This window comes from Humulus lupulus, chromosome 5 (genome assembly GCF_963169125.1).
Source record: "Humulus lupulus chromosome 5, drHumLupu1.1, whole genome shotgun sequence".
NCBI classification, from domain to species: Eukaryota; Viridiplantae; Streptophyta; class Magnoliopsida; order Rosales; family Cannabaceae; genus Humulus; species Humulus lupulus.
In genome coordinates, this window is record NC_084797.1 from 204,341,717 (window position 1) to 204,347,618 (window position 5,902).

The window sequence follows — 5,902 nt, forward strand, 5'->3', positions numbered from 1 at the left end:
TCACCAGGGACCCAACCCACTCACGGGTTTGAAGCAAGATGAGAACTCCGAAGGACCTATGATCACTAAGAACAAAATTCCTCTCGGGAAGGAACTTACGATGGGCATAAAACATCATATCTCGTTCATTATCATTATAACAGAAGGAATAAGAGTGAGGTTGAAATTTTACCACTAACTTAGTAAGAGGAGTACCAGACTGAGAGATGGGTTTCTTGCCTTTTCCCTTGGATGAGGGTTTTGTTACCACAGAACTGGGAACAGCGGCGACAGGGCTTGAGACTGTGTCCACATCTGGATCAGACGACGCAACATCTTCCTCTTCCCTTGGCTCAAAGTCGGTGGCTGATTCTTCAGGTTCCTGAGACAGCTCTTTGTCAGAGGCCACTTTCTCTGGGATATCTTCTGTGGATTCTTCAGCCACTGTTTCCTCTTCTTCATCTGCCTCAGAAGTGGACGGTGATGGTGGGTTGTCCTTGAGACGTTTCTTGACCGAGGATAAAGGAGAGACAGTCGAATCGGAGGGCGTTTTCCTCTTCAAAAAACCTTTGGCATTCGTCTTCGGTGGGAGAGACGACTTCTTTGGTGGAGAGGGTTCGACAGACCCTTTTTCGAATGCCCTAGTCTTTTTGGTTGGAGCGCTCTGAGAAGAAGGAATAACAGATTCCTTTTCGGTCACCACCCCTTTAGGAGGTGGTGACGACACAGGGACAGCAGCATCAACATCGGGGAACACCAGAGGGGTCGCCGTGAGAACCGGAGTTGTCTGCTTACGCGGCTTCATATTGGGTTTTGTCCCCGCAGATGAACTAGGCGTCGAGACGGACTTGGGAAGAGCAGAGGCAGACGGCACGGCTGTGCTGACAGGTGTTTTAGACAGAGGATTTGAGAGATTGGTTGGAGTTTTCTTTGAGTGTGCTCCTCTGGTCCTCACCATGGTATCTGTAACTCAAAAAAAAGACAAGAAATAACAGCCAAGAAGATGAAGAAGAGTTAGAGAAATCGTGTGAGAGAGACAAGAGGAAGAAACCCTTATATAAAGGACCAAACCGAATGTGATCTTTCCATTACTCAAAATGGACGGTTAATTGCCCAAAAATCTGTGACATCTCTCTGAAATAACTGCTCAAATCTGACAAGGAAGAGATGTTTTCTTTTTCAAAAAAATTTCTTATTAAGACCAAATATCCTCATCATGGCACACGATCTCCTTGCTCCCTTCCTTTACAATTTTCTTTCCCTTTTTATTTCAAAATTACAACAATAGAGGAACACAAAAGGAAACTGAATTTAATGGAAAGATCATGACACAATAAGAGAGATCAAACCCTAGCCATACGTTTAAAAAAAAAAGGAAACCACATCAAAGACTTTAAGCAACACAATATTCTCAATTAATTCATGAGAGATGCCAAGAATAAAAAAAACTTGAATAACTTGGTATATTGAAAAGAAACTCATCAAAGCAATATTCACAAAACCAAGATTCGGTCAAGACAAATCCCCCATATTTCCTTTTCCCCTTTTTTTTATTTTCTTTTTTTTTTACTTTTTAAATTTAATAGAATAAAACTAAACAACAAATACAACTTGAATTATGGGCACGTGACAAACAATCTGAACAATCAATGAGAGAATCATGTGTGTATGAGAACCTTAAAATAAAAAACCTTGTGAAGATGAAGTCTTGAGCAATACCTGAACACAAATCAAGCACAATCCAGTTACTAAGCATATTTCAAAATGAATCAAACACTATGTGAACATTTATTATAAATTTTTCTTTTTCCTTTTTTTTAAAATTCGGTGAATCACAACTTCAAGCATATGTGTGTGAGAGTGTAGCAAGGGAACATTGCCCAATTTGACAGAAAGTCTCTTTCTAAATTTTGTACCCTATGAAGACGCTCTCACACTTACCCTAGTGGTAGCCCTTTTCTATGGTAGAGTATCCTCTTTATAACTCCGAATTACAAAGTTCCAACTTACTCAAAGATGGCTTTCACACACTAGGAAGGTAGCTCTATTCATTCATAGGAGCCTGAAATTGTGAAACACTAAACACCACTGTCACATAAAACAATTCTTGATTCACAGAAATATACTACGAAGGGATTGCTATTTGATTTTACTCTAGGCATGCAAATCAAGAATTCATACAACACAGGATAATTTATTCTAAGTCATACACACAGATTCTCAAAATGTTTGAACAGATTCTAAGCTCGTGCCAACAACCAAGAACCAATACTTTAAACAAGACAAACTCCCAAGGATTTTCTGAGGGAGTCAAACCTAACCGAATCCAAGGCCTTGGTGAAAATATCTGCAAGTTGTTTTTCAGTTTCAATATACTCAAGCACGAGAGTTTTATTCTCAACTAATTCTCTTATGAAATGGTGTCGAATATCAATGTGCTTAGTCCTAGAGTGTTGTACCGGATTTTTTGAAATGTTGATGGCACTTGTGTTATCACAAAAAACAGTTAAGGTGTCAAGATCAAACCCATAGTCTTTCAGCATTTGTTTCATCCATAAGAGTTGAGCACAACAACTTCCAGCAGCAATGTAGTCTGCCTCAGCAGTGGAGAGGGAGATCGAGTTTTGTTTTTTGCTGTGCCATGACACCAAATTGTTCCCTAGATAGAAACATCCCCCACTAGTACTCTTTCGATCATCGGTGTTGCCAGCCCAATCTGCATCACTAAAACACACAAGAGTGGGATTAGTTTCTTTGGTGTACCAAAGCCCATAATCAGTTGTTCCATGAACATATCTAATTATTCTTTTCACAGCCTTCACATGAGATTCCATTGGATTCCCTTGGTACCTGGCACACACACCAACACTATAACACAAGTCAGGTCTACTAGCAGTGAGATAAAGCAAACTACCAATCATACTCCTATAGAGTGTAGGATCAACTTTGACACCATTCTCATCTTTTGTGAGTTTAGTTGTGGTGCTCATTGGTGTTTTTGCAAATTTTGAGCTTTCAAGACCAAATTTCTTGACCAAATTCTTTGCATATTTGCTTTGACTCACAAAAGTGCCTTCCTCCATTTGCTTTACCTGCAGACCTAGAAAAAACGTTAGTTCACCCACCATACTCATTTCAAACTCGTCTTTCATTTGTTCCACAAACGTTTTCACTTCTGACTCAGAGGTAGACCCAAAAACAATGTCATCCACATAGATTTGAGCAATTATGATATGTGAATCAACAGTCTTGATGAACAATGTTTTGTCAACTCCTCCCCTTTTGTACCCATGTGACACCAAGAAATTTGTAAGTTTCTCATACCATGCCCTTGGTGCCTGCTTGAGCCCATAAAGAGCTTTGTCTAGCTTGTAGACATGGTCTGGTGCATGAGGGTCTTCAAACCCTTTAGGTTGTTCAACATAGACCTCCTCATTTAAAACACCATTCAAGAATGCGTATTTCACATCCATTTGAAACAACCTGAAACCAATCAAACAAGCAATAGAGAGTAACAAACGTATAGATTCCAGTCTTGCAACTGGGGCAAATGTTTCATCAAAATCTATCCCTTCCACTTGTGTGTATCCTTGTGCCACCAATCTTGCCTTATTTCTTATGATAGTACCAAATTCATCAGATTTATTTTTAAAGATCCATTTAGTACCAATAATATTTGTGTCAAGTGGACGGGGCACAAGATTCCACACTTTATTTTTGAAAAATTGCTCCAATTCTTCCTCTTTCGTGTCACCATGTTGTCTTTAGGATCCCCCAGAATTAAATCTGATGGATGGTTCAGTTTGACTCTGCTAGAAGGTTCTTTTCGAATCTCATCAGATATAATACCTGGAAACCTTTTTTCTGTCTGTTCAGTATCTGTGTCATCAGACTCAGGATCTGTGGATACAGATGTTCCGGAGGTTCCCACAGCATGGTCATGAACAGGTTCACCGTCAACTTGCTCATCGGATTCGTCCACAAACCTGTCAATTTCTTCTTCTGTAGAAAATTCAGAGAAATCTCGAACATCATCAATAACAACATTAATTGACTCCATAACAATTTGGGTTCTCATGTTATACACACGATAAGCCTTACTATTAGTGGAGTACCCAAGAAATACACCCTCATCACTTTTGTTATCGAATTTTCCCAGATGTTCTCTATCCCTCAAAATGTAACAAGCACATCCAAACACATGAAAATAAGCAACACTTGGTTTTTTACCTTTCCAAAATTCATATGAGGTTTTAGAGGTACCTGGACGAAGAAAGACACGATTTATGATATAGCAAGCAGTACTAATGGCTTCAGCCCATAGCCTCTTAGTTAGTTTCTTGCTATTCAACATTACCCTAGCCATTTCTTGCAGGGTACGATTCTTCCTTTCCACTACGCCATTCTGTTGAGGCGTTTTAGGAGCTGAGAACTCATGAGTTATACCTGCAGCCTTACAAAATTCATCATAGACCGAGTTCTCAAACTCCTTCCCATGATCGCTACGTATGCGCAAAATTTTTCCAATTGTGCAATCTTTTTCAACCTGCAACTTAGTACACAAGGTTTTAAACGCATCAAACATATCTGATTTTTCCCTTAAGAATTCAACCCACGTGTATCTAGAAAAATCATCCACACACACAAATATATACCTCTTACCATTCAAGCTTTCAACTTGAATTGGACCCATTAGATCCATGTGAAGCAACTCTAGCACTTTCGAAGTATTAATGTCAGAGACACTTTTATGAGTGCTTTTTAGTTGCTTACCAAGTTGGCATTCTTTGCACTTGCCTTCAGTTTCCTTACCCAAACTAGGTAAGCCACGAACAATCCCTGCATGAGACAACTTTTTCAACAGTTTAAAGTTTATATGCCCAAGTTTGGCATGCCACACATCAGTATTGTTACCTAAGGCAGAATAACACATGAAAGAGGGTAACATGGTATAACAATTGTCTCTAGACCTGTACCCTTCAAGAATTTCCTCACCATCTTGATTTACCACAACACAATTTTCTTTATCAAAGTTGACCATGAAGCCTTGGTCACAAATTTGGCTAATGCTAAGGAGATTAGCCTTAAGACCTTCAACAAGTAAAATTCCTTTAATTCTAGGTAACCCATCAAAATCAAGAGTGCCTATTCCAAGAACATTACCTTCAATACCATTACCAAACGTGACTGATCCACAATGCATAGGTCTTATGTCAGTGAGAATTGTCTTGTTACCTGTCATATGTCTAGAACAACCACTGTCAAAATACCATAAGTAAGACGAAGGAAGTCTCTCATCACAAATTCCAGCAAAACATTTTTTCTTTTCAATCCAAACATTTTTTGATTTAGATCTTTTCACTTTCATGTTTTCTTTGAAATAATTCGATTTTTCAAAGTATTTGTTTTTAGCAAAATTCATGAGAGTGAAACATCTTGGTCTAATATGTCCCTTTCTCCCACAGAAGTGACATGTGGGAATAAACACAGTATTCTTACCTTTGTTCTTATGACCAGTGAACCTTTTTTCTGTAACAACAGGTTTGTTTTCTGTTGAGTCAGACACTATACCTGTGGGAGCAGAACTTTCAGGTGCCAATAACCCTGCAGAAACAAACACAGTTTTTTGCACTTTTTGAGAACTTGAGGCTCCAAGTCCTATGTGCCCTTGTTGACCTGCATTCTGAATTTCCTCAAAAACAGTAGATCCAGGGTTAAGCATTCTAACATTCTTATTGAGATTCTCAAGATCTTTTGTCAATTTGCTTATTTCATTAATTTTCGAATTAATATCATTTTCAAGCAATTCATTTTGATCAACAAGTATTTTAATCTCAGCAGAAAGTTCTTTGTTCTTACTAACCAATGATCGATTCTCATAACACAATTTCTCCCATGATTCATACAATTTTTTGTATGCTTC